Source organism: Mustela lutreola, chromosome 8, assembly GCF_030435805.1.
Source record: "Mustela lutreola isolate mMusLut2 chromosome 8, mMusLut2.pri, whole genome shotgun sequence".
Classification (NCBI taxonomy): domain Eukaryota; kingdom Metazoa; phylum Chordata; class Mammalia; order Carnivora; family Mustelidae; genus Mustela; species Mustela lutreola.
In genome coordinates this window covers 29,464,673-29,484,142 of record NC_081297.1, presented here as the reverse complement: position 1 = coordinate 29,484,142, position 19,470 = coordinate 29,464,673, and the positions used below count along the sequence as shown (strand labels likewise).

Genomic DNA, 19,470 nt, shown 5'->3' with positions numbered 1-19,470 from the left:
ACCTCTAGGGAGAGGAGTCAAGGGTGACCACATGGCTTCTGGTTCAGAGTTACAAATTAATGAAACCCAGAACTAGACTGGGAAAGCTCTAGACTGGGAATTCTCCTGGTCCTAGGGAGGCCATGGTGACTGCCACTGTAACGAGTGTCCCAAGGCACCGCTCAGGAAGCCTTACAGTGAGGAGAGGGCTTCCTTTGTGCCCCAAAATAAAAACGAGCCTATGGAGGTTCCCCCCACTCCCCGCCCCCCAAACAGCTCTCCTCACAGCCTGTGAGCCTTGAACAGCCGCTCTCGGGACATCCCTGGAAAGGCCAGTGGCCCTTTTCTTTGGATTCAAATCCTCAACTGGATGATTTTAAATGACCCCAAGTGTTAACAAAGAGGTTCATTCCAAACTGAAATTCCCAATCTTCCAGAGGCAGGGTTACCAAGAAAAAGCAGGTGTCCAGAGTACAAAGATAGCTGGGTTTGCTGAATGAAAGCGATGCTTTAACCAAATTTCACTTGGAAAGTTAAGCTCCTGGCACCAGAGCTGGTTGATTTCAAAAAAGCACTTCCTTGAGGGCTAACAAGCGTGGCCCCACTCTCAGCAGAAGGAAGCTTGGTGAGCAGGAGACAAGGTCACCTCCCTGTGCCCCCTACCCCAGGAGCAGCAGCACCGATGAGCCACTCCTGGCAGGACACCCAGCTGCTTGGTGCCTCACGAGTTCCCCTGGTTTGTGGAGAAGAGGCAGCCGGTATGCGCAGCCCATTGTCACTCCTCTCTGGAACAGGGAGAGCATGTATGCCTTGCAGCTTTTCTCAGCAGGGAATACCACCCACATTTTGGCCAGAGCCATGCTTCACCCGATGGGACTGTCCCACATTACAGGGCATTTCTAATTCTTAACCACATTGCCCCAAACGCCAGCCACAATTATCAGGAGAACCAGAAATGCCCCCAAGCATTTCCAAATGCCCGCTAAAACTGTGGTACTACTTCTGGTTTGCAAACCACAGCAGTATTCATCGATGAAACTTATCTCTATAAATATTCTGTTTTTCTACCTGGTAAAAATAATTACTGCTCCTACTGGTCCATCTGATATGGTATTAAAAAAAAAGTTGTCTTGTCTTTTTTTTTTTTTTAAAGGACCAGTATGTCAAGTAAACCATCAGTGTTCTCTAGTTCTTTGCTACTTTTTAGTAGGAGCAAATCTAGTACTTAAAAAGGCTAATACAGCATTTTTTTCTTGGATGATTTAAAAATGAAATACAGTTCAAAATCCTAGAACTAAAGCTTGCGGGTTTTTGTTTACTTAATTCTGCAATACCAGAGTTGAAGAATCAGAGCACCAAGGTAAAGATCCTTCAAAACAAAGATTATACAAAAGGATCACCGCCAGTTTACATTTCCGCATGTATTCATAACAAGAGTGAAATAAAACGTGCCCTTCTGAATTCTAACCCAGACTTGTGATACCAGTATGGAAGTACTCTGTATTGTGGATAGGCTTTTAATTCCAAGGCTTCAAGAGCTCACATTCAGACCAAATGTATTTACTTAATAATATTGTTAGTACAAGCTTCTCTGTACCACAAAGTTCTTTTGTTTTTAAGGAAAAGAAATCCCATCATTCCCAATCCAAAAAACATGCCCAAGGATACACAGAAGAGTAACAGTAGTAACTAACATATAGGGGCAGGAACATTCCAGAGCTTGAAGTCAGCAAACCTCAGGAAGCATGCTCAGACAGATGGCACTTCACAAACAACTACATTTACATTTATAGGAAGATTTTTCACTTACTTCAAATTTCTGTTTAATCGTTGTTCCTCTAAGTTAAAGGGGGGGGGGGCAAAAATCACACTGTGATTCCTTATTTTTCTAAATAAAAAATAAAACACGGCTCTGGATGTCCTCACGTAATTTCTCTGCGTCTCCTTTCAATGAACGCTACTTTCAAATTCTAAACAAAAAGCAAAATATCAAAAGTTAGCCCAAGGAACACTGTACAAAATCAAGTATCACAGCGCACACCGGGCAACGGCATCTATCAGGAGTGATGATTCAGAACAGGATAAATTTAGAACGGGGCTTTCCAAAAGGCGTTTGGATGGCAAAAGCAATAAAGAGGTGAAGGCTACATCCCAAAAGTTTCTCGGAAAAAAGATCGCCAAAATATTAAAAAGAGTCTTCTTCTCGAAGTTTTCAGTGCCCTGGTGTCCTTGACGCTGAACTTCCCCGATCTGCCCTTGGTGTGGCCATCCATTACTGGGTAAATCCACGTGAAACCTGAGGACGCTTCAGCCTCGGAGCGCGTTGTCGGGAGCAGTGGGGCAACTCCACATGGGACGGGCCTTTTATGGCCTGAACTGGAGAGCCCTGATCCTAGCTAATCTACCATAAATAGCTCTTGAAACTCAGAGGAGCCCATCAGCTGTTGCAACAAGCCTGGCCAGCAGCTCCTTCAAAAGCAATTAGATCATTCGCATTGTCTCTCAGCTTGTTTTATGCAGAAATTAAAAATGCAACAGCGGTCTACTCAACAGGCTGCAACCATAGAGAATTGAGTGGGCAAACGTTTCTTGGATTCTGGTGTTTGCCTTCCGAAAGGGCACACAAACGCTGATAAAGCTCAGATACCGAACGCCAGAAAGCAAGGGGCAGGCTGACACACGTATAGACGTTAAATGGCACGTTACGATGGCACAGGTCTAGTTACCGGTTCACAATTTGTGTGGACATCTGTGGATTTCTTCCCACGTCCGCTAATTGTAGAAAAGGAGCCATTGGAAGAAAGGATGGTGCTGCAAATACTTTCTCTAAAACACACCAAGATTTTGTCTTAAAATCAAAGACAGAGCTCCCAACTAGCAAGATCTGCCTTCTGAGGGTCACTCATCTGGCAAACCAGAGGAACCCTAACTTCTAGAAAAAACAAAAACATAAAAACAACAAAACAAAACAAAAACTACCACACAAAATCACTTCTTAAAAGGCTTTTTACATTTTAAAGATATTAAAATTAAGTATGACCACCCTGCTTACAAAAATACTTACAATTGTAGGTGTCCTTGCTGTTCTCCAAAAGAACAAAGTCTTAATTGTTCATCCTAACTTCCATATGAATCAGAAAACCAGCAATAGGGCTGGAGCAAAGGCTGCCGGCTGCCAGGCCCTGGGCGGTGAGCCTCTTGGGGTGTGGGCTCTCGGACCACCAGCTGCAACAGCCAGCAGAGGCCTCCGGAGTGGGATGTGAATTCCTGTTATTACTTAACCCTGCAGGGCAATGCCTCCCCCGGAACAGTCTCCAGGGGGCCCATGAGAAGGTGGCAGATAAGGCTGGACAGAGTAATAATTCAATACCAGCTTCGGGACTATGTGCGCAAGGGTTAAAAATAATCTGTGCAAACCAGATTGTTTACTCATTTCAAGACTTGACTTCTGCTTCCAAATCCCAGTCATGATCATGGCCCTCATCTTATTTTTCCCTTTAACCAGTTTTGCTTTTCCTCCACTTAACATTTTACTTCATCTAGTTTTATATCTTCACATAGGCTGCTTTAAACTCCTCCTGGAGCAAAGCAGGGTAAAAATAAATAAAAACTTACGTAAAATAGTCGACTATCTGGGTCTTTCAAGAAAGGATAGGAGGAGACAATGAATCACTGTTACCACAATCATGCAGTTTTGTTTTGTTTTTTCCTTCTCCTAAAAAAGATGCTCTCCCACAAAACAAACATTTAACTTTTGAATATTTCCTAAATCGTGGCTCCCTGCTTCCTGTAGCCACCATACCAGCCTAGATGAATACAATGGAATCTAACCGAATAATTCCTCCCAGCCCCCTCTTCTAGCCACCGTTTTTGTCTTTGTTCAAACCCTACTTAATTCTACCTGAGCAATCTGTTTAAATACATTCTTAAATATTTTTGCTATCTGAACTCAGGAAACCCCTGTGACATGCACATTTTTCCAAAAAGTGACAGTAGTAGATCTGATGTGTGTGAGAGTAGATTTCATGATCTATCCATAGAGAAGGAAAATCATGTTATGATCTAAAATAGAAACTACACTTATACTAGACATTTCCAAGATGAGCTATTTCATACAGCTACTATTTAATGCTAGTATTATAAGCAATGTGGAGGTCTACCCTTGTTTCTAGAAATTGTCCATTAAATCCGGCTTTCTTATGCATTTTAATCTGGCTTTTGTGTGTTAATCCAGGAGCCCTATCTATTTATGATACCACTTCTAAGAAAGATGATACTATATCTCTCTGTGAACACCTATTTTATAACAATCACCATGTGGAAGCAGAAATGAGAAACACCACAACATTTACAATCATTCCAAAGAAGGTAAACTAAATACTAAACATATACAGGAGCTATATGCTAAAAATTACAAAATGCTGATTTAAAAAAAAAACACTCAAAGAGCAATGTAAATAAATATACATATACTCTATTCATGGGTCAACACAGTGAATGTCAGTTCTCCCTAAAACGATGTACACATTTAATGCAATTCCTATCAGCATCCAGCAAAGATTTTTGATACAGACAAGCTTATTCTAAAATTTATATACAGAAACATAGAGCTTAGAAGAGTTTAAACAATCTTCAAAAAGAATAAAGTTGGAATAATCAAGCTATCCCATTTTAAGTTTGACTATATAACTACAGGAAGAGAATAGAAAACCCCGAAACAGTCCCACACAAATACAGCCAACAGATTTTTGACAAAAGTTACCTCTTCCACAATCATGTTGGAGCAAGTGGACACCCACTGGCAAAAAGAAAGTATAGAGAGGAGGGGAGGGGGGACGCAGGGGGGAGGAAAGGGAGAGAGGTGGGGGGGAAGAAAAGGGAAAAAAAATTCTCATACAAAAATGAACTAAAATGGATCACAAAGTCAAATGTAAAATATAAAATTATAAAAACACAGGAACCAACTTCTGACACATGCAAAAACCTGGATGCATGTCTAGGAAATTATGCTGAGTAAAAGAAAACCAATCCTAAAAGCTTACAAGCTATAGGATTCCATTTATATAAATTCCCCAAATGATAACATTGTAGAAAGGGAGAACGGATTAGTGGTTCTCAGACATCAGGGATGGGGCAGTGGGGTGGGGCAGTGGCTATAAAGGGATCCTTGTTATGGACCCTTCCACTGTTCTATGGACTCTATCAGTGCCAATATCCTGGTTGTGGTAGTCATAGTTTCACAAGATGTTAACCACTAGGGAAAACTGCATAAAAAGTATATAGGATCTCTCTGTATCATTTCTCTCTTTTTTTTTTTTCTTTTTTTTTTTTAAGATTTATTTATTTTAGAGAAAGAGAGAGAACATGCACAGGGGGAGAAGGAGGGAGAATCCCAAGCTGATTCCACACTGAGCACAGAGCCTGATCCAGGGCTCGATCCCATGACCCTGAGATCATAACCAGAGTTGAAACAAGAGTCAGATAACTGCACCACTCAGGTGACCCTCTGTATTATTTCTTAAAACTGCAATCAAATCTCTATCTCCAAATTAAAAGTCGAATTAAATATTTTTTAACATTTAAAAAAAAAAAACAACTTCAGGGCGCCTGGGTGGCTCAGTGGGTTAAGTCGCTGCCTTGGGCTCAGGTCATGATCTCAGGGTTCTGGGATCGAGTCCCACATCGGGCTCTCTGCTCAGCAGGGAGCCTGCTTCCTCCTCTCTCTCTCTCTGCCCGCCTCTCTACCTATTTGTGATCTCTGTCTGTCAAATGAATAAAATTTTTTATAAAATCTTAAAAAAAAAACAACTTCAAATAAAATTTCCAAATGCATTCTGTTTATATAAGTGAGCTACTGACTAGAATTGTAATTTACATAAATCTATACAGATTTGCCAGTCATCAGTGCCATCTTAAGAAATTCAAATTGGTGGGGCACGGGGGTCACTCTGTTGGTTGAGCCTCCAACTCTTGATTTCAGCTCAGCTCATGATCTCAGGGTCCTGGGATTGAGCCGTATGTTGGGAAGGGGTGGTCCATGCTCAGTGGGGAATCCACTTGAGGATTCTTTCTCTCTCTCTCCCCCTCCCCTCTATGGGCCTTCTCTCTCTCTCTCTCTCTCTCTCTCACTCAAATAAATAAATAAATAAATAAATCTTTTAAGAGAGAGAGAGACAGAGAGACAGAAGAAATTTGAATTGGAAAAGTTTTTTTCCCTGCAAGAATGGAAGTCATTGATCCAAAGTAAAATACTGGATACAGAAGTAAAGGAAAGCACTGCTTTTCAATTAAATACGCATCTTTGGCAGGTTGTATGAATACTTCAAGACAATCTCTAATACCTAGGGGCTCCCCAATAATAAAACAGGATACCGCCACATAATTTTCAGAATTTCAAGGCACTGCCCAAGATGATTTCTTTTCGAAACCTGTATATACTGGAGAAATAGCAAGAAAACACTTTAGAAAAGGAGGAGACGGAGTCCTCTCAAAAATCTAATGTTACTGGGGCGCCTGGGTGGCTCAGTGGGTTAAGCGTCTACCTTCGGCCCAGGTCATGATCTCAGGGTCCTGGGATCGAGCCCCGCATCAGGTTCTCTGCTTGGCAGGGTGTCTGCTTCCCCTGATTTCTCTTCCTGCCTCTCTGCCTACTTGTAATCTCTCTCTGTGTGTGTCAAATAAATAAAGTCTTAAAAAAAAAATCTAATGCAACTATAACTATCATAGGAAACAAGTTTTCAAACTCCAGGGTTCTACAGTCTTGAAGTTTCTTTCTTAAAAATACAAAGGCAAGACACAAGTGACAGGGTGGGCAGACGGAGAATGCACCATGTCCCTCATCCTCTCAGACTTGGTGACATCACACCTAGACACAAACATCCGGAACAGTTCCTCCTGAGGGCCAAACTATGTTCCCCTGGACTTTGATTCCAGGAAAGGTTAGCTCCGAGGCAGGCCATGTAATGCACAGATGATGAGAGGTGGAATTTCTTCTCAGTTCATGGAAGGAGTGTGTTGCTAGTCCGTGAGCATGCTGTGGCTTCTGTCTCCTACCCCCAGAATTCCCTTGCCCATCTGATTTCCTCTTCTCCCTCCACAACCAAGTTTCCCCCTCTCCCACATGGCTCCCCCATCATTGTGCAGCTGGGTTCTGCTCCTTCCACACTCCAGGAATGGCTTCCCCTCGCCACATGGGACCCTCCCAGTGCCCCATCTGGACTTGACCTCTCTGTTGTCAGACACTTTCTGCCCACTTCCACCTCCACAGAGCATCCTTCTCTTAGGAATGTCTTTGACATCACGGTCTGGTCCTTTCCATGCCTTGACAATGACGCTCTTCTGTCCCATCACTGCCCCTCTTCCTTCCTGCCCCACAACCATCTGCATGTGGCCCCGGGACTTACCCAGGAGTCCTGTGCCTCCCTGCTTCCACTGTACCTGCAGCAGAATTCAGGACATGGTCAGGGGCGGAGGGGTGTCCCTGAGACCAGAATACCAGGCTAGCTCACAGGAACAAGAAGCCCAAGGCATTGTGCACTCGTCCTCTACCATCACGACATCTGCTCCTGGGGTTCCCCGGTGGACAGGCTCACACCGGCTCCTCCTCAGCCCCTCAGCCTCCCTCTCTGCAACCACTTCCCTTGTAGGTGCTCTCACTGCCTCTTGGCAGGACTGCCGCTGCAAGCGCCTCCAAAGTCATCTTCCCTCCCCCTCCGACCCCTCCCCAAACCCAACCTCTCCCCTGCTTACAGGCCACTTCTCGCCCAGCCATCACCTCCGCACTGGCTCCGGCAGCCCTTCTCCTGGGCAGCCAGTGACCGTTCACTGATGAGAGCTCGTGCAAGAACTTGTTCAATGAAATGTTCTTGAGGAATACATGTAAAACTGTCCTTGCCCAAGCATCACTTTCACCCTCCTGCATTTAGGGATTCATTAGTAGGAGGAAAAAGGAATCAAATCATACATAAATACTTTGGAAACCACATTTAACACTAAGGGGATCTCATAGAGACCAAGATCTGCGAGATGTGCTTTAAGGAATATACTGCTAACAGTCGCCTGGTGATTACAGAGGACATTAATGTCTTGCTTCATTACAAACATCCTATCTGGGCACACCCAGGAGGTGACCCATGTGGATATATTCCAGAATACATGTGTTGGAGGAACATGGAAGGTCAAGACTGGCTAGCCTGGTGGATACATTCCCAAGTCCCCAGCTTCTGCGACCTGGCCCTTCCCTACCTCATGAGCCATAAGTTCCACCACCTTACCACCGAGTAGGTAACCACGAGAAACCACACTGACCATCGTTGCTGTGTCCAGGCTGTTCCCTATGCTCAGAATGCCTTTCCTTCCTTCTGATTTAGAAGACCCCTCAGCATCCTTCAAGACTCCGTTGACTTCATTTCTCCTGTGAACCCTTTCCAGACATGGTCTAGAAGGCAGGGACTCTGTCTCTCTCTATATTGCTAGAACTCTATAAATGGAATAAATGTTTGTGATATGAAGACTGAAAACCACAATCAAAATATCTTCGATATTTTTTTTTTCTCTCACTTCAATGCAGGGACAACATTCTCCTCCTTTATTCAGGATTGACTAGTCAATGCCTAATGTCCCTCTGAAGCAGGAGAATGACAAGAGGAACACGTTGGCTCCTCAGTTTATAGGCAGCAAATAAAATAGCAAGCCAGTACGAGCACCTTGCTGGCCACTCTCCCTTCCATGAAGCACCTATTTCTGAAGGAAGGATGATATCAGCTCGTTAGCAAAACTATGTGTGCGCAGAGAGCAAGGTTAACAGAGCTCTCCGTCTAACAGTGTCTGCCTTCTGAAAGGGTCTGCTTTCTAAATGGCAATGAACTTGAAGGATCAGGAGAAGCACTTTTTCAAGCTGCTCATTTCCAGGGCATGAATAGAAGGCAACCAGATTCGGATTCTGTCCTAATTTCCACTCTAATAGGACCAGATATGGAACTCTTTCTTTCTTTTTTTTTTTTTTTTTTTTTTTTTTTGCCCATTTTTGCAGTAAGCTTAGAATTTTGACATCAGTGAGCGAAGACAGGGCGGTGCCTTAGTTTCCTAACATCTCCACTGATACACTGCTAGGAGTCTCAGATTGTGGCCTTCTGTAACATGGACAAATAATTTTGTTTTGGTGTAGATTCTTTAAAAGGGGGAAATTATTTTGGGGTAACATTTGTCTTTCAACCACTCTATCTCCCTCTCCCAGATGACCTAAATCAATCAATAACTGAATATCTGTCTCTCTGTCTCACTCCCTCAAAGCTTATGGAGACTTTGCCAGCTTTGGCTGACAGTCTTTCAAGCTCCAAGGTCGAGTGTAGGTCACTGGCTTGAACAACAGATGAGCAAGCCAACTCTTCTCTCCCAGGCTGCTGCTTCAAGAGCAAAGGGCGTGGAGTAATGCTCAGCGTGCACAGAGCTGCTGGCCTCCTGGTCAAAATGAAATGTGAGTTTGCCTGGGTTTGGGGGTGGGGGGGAAACCTGGACCGGGTCTTCTGAATTTTGGCTCCAGGGACACAGCCTCTCACGTGGCGGGACCAACACCACATTCCTGGACACCAGGCTTGACTCCTGAGGGCATTCAGAGATCTACAAACTGGGACAGACTCCTTCTGGCCAACATCTATCTAAAACTATGGGATCTTGGTCCATGTATTCATGGCAGAACCCCAGGAGTCACTTCTCAAGTGGAAACATGAGCCCAGAGTTGTACAGCTGACACAGTAAGGACCTCCTATACCCGAGCCAGAGAAGACTCCAGGGGCTTGTTCCTTTTCATGTTCCTGTGGGCATCACAAAGCCTAGGGCTATAAGTGCTTTCCTCTGCTGATGCCAAACACCAAGAGAGAATGGACAATTGTTCCTCTTTTTTTTTTTTTTTTTTAAAGATTTTATTTATTTATTTGAGAGAAGACAGTGAGAGAGAGCATGAGAGGCAAGAAGGTCAGAGGGAGAAGCAGACTCCCCATGGAGCTGGGAGCCCGATGTGGGACTCGATCCCAGGACTCCGGGACCGTGACCTGAGCCGAAGGCAGTTGCTTAACCAACTGAGCCACCCAGGCGCCCCAATTGTTCCTCTTGAATGGCAAACACAAAGAACTCACGTTTCTCCTTAAGGTGCACTGTGAAAATTCAAACATCCATACCGTGTTACAAAGGAGAACACCCAAGTGCCAGAGACGCCCCGGGGATGGGGAGCACTTGGTCCCCTTTCTCTGCACCCATGATGACCTCCAGCCTCCACAAACCATGAGACCCCACACCCCCTGATTGGAAACGCAAGTGTGTCTGCATCTCCAGCTCAGTAAGCTTCATATTGTAGAAGTACGTTCTCATGTTCCTCCAGAAACGGTTATAAGGGATGGCTGCACCCTTGGCCAACCCAAACATGTCTGATAAACCGGTAATCAAGTAGAACCACAGTACCAATAATCCCATAAAACTGAACCACTGCGTGTCGTAGCTTAAAATGTATCCATGTTTCCAATGGGGGATCCTAAAACCCAGCTCCCTGGCAATCCAAATGGTGACTTCCTACCCTAAGGTTTAGGCACGGACTCTGATTTTAGGGTTAGGAGCTACAAAATTGAAGGTGACACCAGCTGAAAACCAGAGTGTGAAAGAAGAGGGTAGGGAGAAGGAGTCAACGGATGGACAGGGGCAGAGTTCAGGATGATGAATAATTTCCAGGATAAGTGGAAAATACTGAAAACCAAAAAGCCCGAGGGAATGTGATAGAAAAATACAGGAATCGAACACGGAAGCTTAGCTTCATGAAACATTTACTTCATTTTCTTAGATTTCTCAAGTCACTGCATCGGGTGACCTTGTTTTTAGGCCGGGGACCAAAAATCGCTAGTTTAGACAAAGACTCCCAGAGTCCCGTCCAGTTCCAGAAAAACAGATTCTACAATTCTGAGGCAAAGCGCCATCTCAGAGTTGCCAAAGAAGAATGGAGAGGATTAAGAGAGAAAAGAGGGACCAAAGGAAGGAGATCCAGGGAGAGAAAACACATGTCAACACAAGGCATTCCGAAGTCAGGGTCACTCCATAGTAGGATTTAGAAACAAAGCTATTTGATCACAAGGCAGCTCCCCTCCAGCAGAAGCTCAGTCTGCAGCAGATGGTCCCCGGCCGGTCATGGGCTGGCCTCATTAGACCAGAGCAGACCGCGTGTTAGCATGCATGAAGTCCCATCAGGGACTCCGCTAAAGATGGTGCAGCCTTTTATTGGGACAGAGGGCACAATGTCCACAGAGGGAAGAGAAGAGAGCATATACATGCAAACACATCTCCAAACCACCTTGCTTGTTGTTTAGTTGTACCAGGAGCTCCTAAGGCCTGGCTACAGCATTCTTCGGCTCAGCATTCTTCGGCTCACATTCCTACCCGCACCCCCCGCCCCAGGTCATGGCCTTGAGATCGTGACCTCTACCAAGTCCGAGACTTTTGTCTGTTTTGTAGACTACTATTGACCCTGGGTGCCCACGGTTGTGCCTAATATACAGTAAGTGCTCAATAAATATTTGTTGAAGGGACAGAATCACAAGTATGTGACAGGGAGACTGCCAAAACAGAGTTATTCCCAAAGGTTAGTTTACCCCTCATTGCTCCCACCACCACCCCCTCTACCCTCTGCAGTCCGTGATCGTGATCCCTGCTGGCTTTGGGTAGACTATTCCACAAACCTGAATGAGTCTACCTCCTTCCCAAATGTTTCTCTGGGCAAGATTTTGCCTCATGAAGCAGTGCCTGGTGTCCGTAGAGGATTCTTTGCAAAGCTCTCCGAGCATTCTGATCCTTGAGGCATGGCGTCATGCATGCAAATCCACTGCACCTGGGCCAAGGGCACGCCAATGCCCCACTTGCAGGCCTTTACAGTGAACTAATTGATATGGTAATGAGTCCTGAAACTGGGATTACCTTCCAGAGTGAGACTCACAACAGGCCCTCCCTGAATGTTTTCTGATGGTGGCCAAGTAGGCAAGTTCAGTCCTTTCTCCCCAGAAACACAATACTGCTTTCTCTACCAACGAGGATTAATTCAAATCCCTAGTGAACAGTCCAGGATATGAAAATTACGGTAATCTAATCTTGTAGAGGAAGAAGTATGAATCATCATTACACGGTCTGACAAAGAGCAAAATGATCAACCCCAGGTTGGACCAGAGGTTAGGGGCCAAGGCCACAGCTCCTTGGAGGGGCTAAAACAAAACAGCAGGACCCACCAGGCCAACATCAGACAGGCAACATGGCAGTTTTCATCCCAAAGGCGGAAAAGCAAGGAACGACAGAGCTAGGTTCCCAGGACCACACTTCAAAGCTTTTTATTCTCAGAAGGCAGAGGAGAGGGACTCTGGGACCCCAAATCCTTATGTATTCTGTCTTCTGACTCTGGTGTAAACTTCTCAAGCTCTGGGGTTTCCTTCTAGGTAGGAACCGAAAGGCCTGCAGAATCACGGCACCTCAAAAGTTATCAGAAACCCCCATCGTCCCCAGGGGATAGCAACAGGATGACATAGGACAAGCAGGGCGACAGGTCACAATGCCTCACAGAACACTCTTCTGACGACAACAGAAAAAACTCCAGTTTTGAAGGAAGGTCTTGGCCGTTTCCTGAAACTTGCAAAAAAAAAGATCAAGGAAGGTCTCCCTCTACCATCAAGAAACCACAGCTGGTCAGCGTGCCCGCAGGCCTGAACCCTCACTGGCGCTCTCGCTTTTTTCTTTTGCACAGCTGTGTTCAATTTTCTGTCCTTGGGGTTTTAAAGGAACATTTCTTCTAGGGCCAGGATTCTCAAGTTTTATGGTTATACAACTCCCTCCCAGGGCCAAAGAATGTTTGAAAAGCCTAAACCCAGCAAAGTGAATTAGTAAAAGGATCCAAATGAAAGTGAAATAAAAAGTTAGGATTCTTTCCAATTTACATTCAACCTCTTACTTAATCCTATCATACCTTCTGTTTGTCCTTCAAGACGTTTGCTAGATTTCTCATGCAAATATAGGTGTGCATGTGTCTGTGAGTAAGAAACAGAAGACCAAAGGTGTATTTACATTCCCCCCGTTTCTGTTTCCTATTTTATGGCAAATTTTACTTTTAATAAGGCCTACATCTTACTTACACTGGGTTTAAGAAAAGATCACAAAAAAGATTCCTTTAGGATTTTTATGTGCTTGTTTGTTTTTCCTATTTGGAGAGCTGTATACCTCCTAGTTTTGGGTAGCTTTTTAAGAACGTACATATTTTTACTTAAAAAGTCAAACCAGGGTGCGTGGGTGGCTCAGTGGGTTAAAGCCTCTGCCTTTGGCTCAGGTCATGATCCCAGGGTCCTAAGATCGAGCCCCACATAGGTCTCTCTGCTCAGCAGGGAGCCTGCTCCCCCCCCCCCGCCCCTGCCTCTCTGCCTACTTGTGATCTGTCAAATAAATAAATAATCCTTAAAAAAAAAAAAGAGTCAAATCGGTGGCATTCATCACTGTAATACTCTAAGCTAAGTACATTATCAACATTCAAATATCATTGCTCCCCAGCATGCCCCAAAAGAGAGCATAAGGCCCTCCCCAGCCCATGAAATGCTAACTAGGTTTCTGAATGCAGCCATATAAGGTTATTTCGGAAAATCCAGAAGTCCCTTACCTGTCTTCTTCTGTTCTTCTCTCTTCCTGTCACCTCCATTCCCACATCTCAAAGAAAACTGCCCCAAGTCTCTGTCTACATCGGATCACAAACATCACTTTTATGTTTGCCTCCCTCTGTCTCTCAAAGGCTAGTCGTCTGCTTCATACACTCGTCTGATCTGACAAAGCCAAATTCAGGCTTTGGGGCCTGAGGTTGGTGACACAGCCCACACCACCCACATTAGAGGCCTGGCCAAGACAAACAAGACGTTTTTGAGAAACAAAGTAATGTGCACAGATCCACCCCGAGCAGGAAGAAACGGAATCAGTCCCCCTCCGTAAAAGGATCTGAAACGTGGTCAGCAGCACCTACTTAATACAGTCCAATTCTCCAAAAACCATTAAAAACACAGTCATCTGACCTCGTCAGCCCTGAGTCATGGTGATCACACAAGGCCAACTTCTCTCAAGAAGCAGTCGGGAGAAGAGACCAAACCCTCTATTTGCAGTCACTCTCTCCTGCTCTTTTTAAAATCAAGATTATCAAAGCACCTGGTAGGGGCACCTAGTTGACGCAGTCAGTTAAACATCCAACTCTTGGTTTCAGCCCAGGTCCTGATCTCGGGGTCACAGGATTAAGCCCTAAGTCAGGCTCTGTGCTGAGCAGGGAGTCTGTGTGTAAAACTCTCTCCCTCTCTTTCTGCCTCTCCCAGCTGCGCACCCGCGCATTCTCTCCCTCTCTAAAATGAATAAATACATCTCAAAGGAAAAAAAAAAGCTTCTGTTAGCATGGCCCTACAGGCAAAAGTATAGGTTGAAGTTAAAATGATTCCTCTCAGATAAGCACTCTAATTCTCAAGGTGATTGGAAGTTGCTGCGCAAGTCAGTAAAATCTCTACACCTGGGTGGGGAGCCGCTGAAAAGACAGGCTTGTAAAGTCAGGGTTTCTCTGAAGCTGCTGATTTCCTCATGGAGGAAAATCCACTTCTAACCAAGTAGGACCCACACCACTATGTTGTTTTCTTGTAATCTTGATTGAAAAACCCTGTGCTCCGGAATAAATTAAGATGTTTCTTTCTGGGGCGCCTGGGTAGCTCAGCTGTAAGCATCTGCCTTCGTCATATCATGATCCTAGGGTCCTGCTAGAATCGTCCCGCATCGGGCTCCCTGCTCAGCAGGAAGCCTGCTTCACCCTCCCTCACTCCCCCTGCTTGTGTTCCCTTTCTTGCTGTGTCTCTGTCAAATAAATAAAATCTTAAAAAAAAAAAAAAAGATGTTTCTTTCAGAACAAGAATGTTTGAATGAAAGTAATACTGAAATGTTCTGCCTTCAAAATCTCCCAGAGCCTGTCCCCTACAAATAGAATGAAACACAACCAAACAAGAAGGACCATATTAAAGTTTCTTTAAAACACACACACACACACACACACACAGGGGTGTCTGAGAGGCTCAGTCAGTTGAGTGACCAACTCTTGGTTTCTTCTTGGGTCACGATCTCAGGGTTATCAGATCAAACCCCTCAACAGGGTCCCTGCTGGGGGCAGAGTTGAAAAGTTTTTTTTTTGTTTGTTTGTTTGATAGAGAGAGAAAGAGCGAGAGAGGGAACATAAGCAGGGGGAGTGAGAGAGGGAGAATCAGGCTCCCCACTGAGCAAGGATACCGATGTGGGGCTTGATTTCAGGATCCTGGGATCATGACCTGAGCCGAAGGTAGATGCTTAACAACTGAACCACCCAGGCGCCCTGAAAAGTTTTCTAATTTCATGCCAAGCCAGTTAGAACACACTGGATTTCAAATATATAGTTTTCTGTTAGATCATTTATATTCCACATAAGAAAAGACAGAAAGTGAACTAAGAACACTTGCACACGCACTCCACAGGCACGCACACACACGCGCGCGCACGCGCATCTTGTGAAAGAAAAACAAACAGCACCATTTGGTCTCATCCAAAATGCGCCTGGGTGGCTCAGTGGTTTAAGCCTCTCCTTCAGCTCAGGTCATGATCTCAGGATCCTGGGATCGAGAGCTTCGAATCTGGCTCTCTGCTCAGCAGGGAGCCTGCTTCCTCCTCTCTCTCTCCCTGCCTCTCTGCCTACTTAGGATCTCTGTCTGTCAAATAAATAAACAAAATCTTTTAAAAAAAAAAAAAAAGTCATGTGCTTAAAACATGTGTTTGCTCAAAACATTAAATGGACTTTATTGCCTAAGTAGCAACTGGTTTTCTCAAGAGAAGGTGAAGACTGGGTTGTTGCTCTATAACATGTTATAGAACATGTATCTTTCAAAAGTGCTTTTCCACAATCTTGACTAGTAAAGAGGCATGGAGGAAGAACATGCTAAAGTCAATGCACTTTTGAGGTTTACAAAGCACAACTTCCTCAGGCACTGGTATGGGGACCTTTTGAGAAAGTTCCCATGTTTCTCCCCACCTCGCATAGTCTCAGTGGTCCCTGCACTGAGTTCCCCCACGTCTGAAGACACACAAAGCAGCAATGTATAGAGAGCCCGAACCTTCGCTGCATCTAAAACCATGGACTGCCTTTTCTCTCTATTCTGACGTCAAATGATGATTTTTAAATGATTCACTCCAAACTTCAAAAAAAGCCCATTATTAGTGAAATTCTCCTCTCAGATTTCTCCCAATCGAAATAAAAGAAAATCAAAACCATCAGAGAACAAAGCAAAGAATGACACTCTTCCCTGGACCCCAGCCTAGCTCTACTCTCCTGCCCCACCCCAACCTACACGTTGGCAGCTTCCTGGATGCAGGATTTACACCTGAAGTTACTGGCTCCAACGGAAGAGATGGCCTTCAAACCCTACCAGCACTCCGGCGATTCAGTGGAGCAGGAAAGGATCCCAGAGCAATTTTCACCAGAGTGCAGTTCCAGCCAAGCTTCTAAGAACAGTTGCCCCACCTCTCTTAACTCTAGCATTTCACATTCCCTCTTCAACCCACTTTCTGGAGTCACCCCTATTGAGCTACTCTTGCCAAGGTCATCGACAGCATCCATCTTGGCAATTCCAATGGACGCCTCCGTCCTCCTCTTCCTGATTATCCAATAGCACCAGCTCTGTGGACACCACCCTCCTTACATTCACCTGAGCTTCAGGACCTTCTACCCCTCCACTTTCCTTCCTCCCTGCTGACCCCTTCTCAGGTTTCTTTCTGGCTATCTTCCATCTCATTCTGGGCCTCATTTGTGCACACACACACACACACACACACAAATGGGCACGTGCGCACACAGAGTTTTCATCCTTTCTTACAGATGTACCTATCATCTAAATGCTACCTACATTCAGGATTGCTCCTCTGAGTTCCAGACTCAAGTTCAATTATCTACCTAAGGTCTCTACCAGGATATTTACCAAGTACCTCAAACTTAGTACATCTGTAACAGAACTCTTGACTCTCAAAGCTGGCCCTCCCCATTTTAACAAAACAAAACAAAACAAAACCTCCTCCCCAGTTTTTACTCCCTTCAGATATTACCAGGGCCAGAATCTGGGAATCATTCTTAATTCCTCCCTTGGCCTCACTCCCTATCTCAGCTACCACCAAGTGCTGATGGTTACACCTCTAAGCTATCCCTTTTTATATATACAACAGCTTTATTGATATATCATTCATGTACCATACAATCCACCCATTTAAAGTGTATCAGTTAATGGTTTTAGAATATTTATAGACCTGTATGACCACTATCAAAGCAATTTTAGATATTTTCATCACCCCAAAAAGAACATGTTTCCATTAGCAGTCATTTTCAATTTTCCCCTAGATACTCCAGTGCTGAGCAACTATTAATCTTTCTGTCTCTCTAGAACTTTCTAGAATCTTCATATAAATGGAATTATGCATTATGGTCTTTGTGTCTGGCTTTTTCGACTGAGCATATTTTCAAGATTCATCCATATTGCGGCATGTATCAGTACTTCATAATCTTTTACAGTTGAATAACATCTTATCACATGGATATACAATATTTTATCTGTCAGTTGACAGACATTGGGTTTTTTCCATTCTTCAGCAATTATGAATGATACTGCCATGAATATTTGTGTTTTTATGCAGATATATGTTTTCATTTACCTTAAAAATATATGCAGGATCATAAGGCAACTCTGTTTAACTGGACAAAGAATTGCCGGACTGTTTTCCAAAGCAGCTGCTTTGGAAAGATTTTGCATTCTCATCAAGAGTGTAGGAGAGTTCCAATTTCTCCACATCTTCATCAACACTTGATACTGTCTTTCATAGTGGCCATGAAGTAATGTCACATTATGGTTTTGATTGCATTTCACCAATGGCTAGTGATGTTGAGAATATTCTCATATGCTTACTAGCCATTTGCCTATCTTCTTTGGAGAAATGTCTACTCAGATCTGTGCCTATTTTTGAATTTGGTTATCTTTTTATTACTGAGGTGTAAGAGTTCTTTATATACGCGACATACAAGTCCCATATCACATGATATGATCTGCAAATACTTCTTCCCATTCTGTGGGTTGTCTTTTCATTGTCTTAATAGCATCTTTTGATTAATTTTGTTGATGTCCTACAAAATTTTTTTTCTTTTTCACTTGTGCTTTTGGTGTTGTATCTCAAAAAAAAAAAAAAATTGCCTAAAACAAGGTCATGAAGATTAATACCCATGTTGTCTTCTAAGAGTGTTATAGTTTTAGGTCTTACATTAAGGCCATTGATCCACTTTGAATTAATTTTTGTATACTGTGTGAGGTAGTGATCCAACTTTATTCCTTTTCATGTTGATATCCAGTGTCCCAGACCATTTGTCGAAGAGAATATTTCCCAAAGAATTGTCTTGGCACAACTGTCAAATATCAGTTACCATAAATGTATGGGTTTATTTCTGATCTATAAATTCTATTACAAAAATATGTATGTCCATCCTTATGCCAGTTCCACACTGGCCTGATTATTGTGGCTTTATATTAAGTTTTGAAATCAGAATCCAATTCTTCTTAGAAGAATTCCAATTCTTCTTAGAAGAATTTCAATTCTTCTAAGATATTTTGGCTATTCCAGATCACTTAAATGCCTATGTGAATTTTAGGGTCTGTCTGTCAATTTCTGCAAAGAATCCATCTGAGATTTTAATAGGGATTGCATTGAATCTACGGACCAATTTAGGGAGTACTGCTATTTTAACAATAGTAAATCTTCCAATCCATGGACACGAGATGTTTTATCATTTGTTTAAATTTTCTTTAATTTTTCTCAATAATGTTTTGTAGTTTTAAGAGTAAATTTTATACTTCTGATTACATTTATTCCTAAGTATTTTACTTTTTTTCATACTATTTGAGGAGGAAATATTTTTTGAACTTGTTTATTAGTTCTGATAGTGTAGTGCATCACTTAGCTGTTTCCATATCCATGATCATGTCATTGCAAACAGAGTTAGTTTCACTTCTTCCTCTCCAATCCAGGAGCCTTTTATTCCACATCCTTTCCTAGATGCCCTGGCTAGAACTTCAGTACAATACTGCATAGAAATTCGATGAGAGTAGCCATCTTTGCCTTGTTCCTGGTCTTAGGGGGAAAGCTTTCAGTACTTCATATTAAGCGTGATGTTAACTGTGGGTTTCTCATAGATGCCCTTTTCAGGTTGAAGGACATCCCTTCAATTCCTACTTTGCTGTTATTCTTTGTTGTTGTTGTTGTTTTCATCTTAAATGGGTGTTAGAATTGTCAAATGCTTTCTCTCCATAAGACATACCTTTTCACACTTAGGTTTCCTGCCGTATACACTCTGTACACCATCTCCAAGGCTCAGTATTTCTCATCTTTACAGGTGTCTGCTTCAGGAAG

The 19,470-nt window shown here is 43.5% G+C and overlaps 1 protein-coding gene across 4 annotated transcripts in view; it reads right to left on the bottom strand.

Annotated features, from left to right (window-relative positions):
• The window catches only part of SVIL (supervillin), a 228,422-nt gene that overhangs the window by 143,645 nt on the left and 65,307 nt on the right, over positions 1 to 19,470 (bottom strand). The window contains exon 1 of one of the 4 annotated variants that reach the window (XM_059184182.1): positions 1,790 to 2,323. The exons of the other annotated variants lie outside the window; for them this stretch is intronic. The gene's annotated coding sequence lies outside the window, so the exon portion shown is untranslated. Of the gene's footprint in view, positions 1 to 1,789; positions 2,324 to 19,470 lie in introns of those variants that run through there. 4 annotated transcript variants of the gene reach the window in all.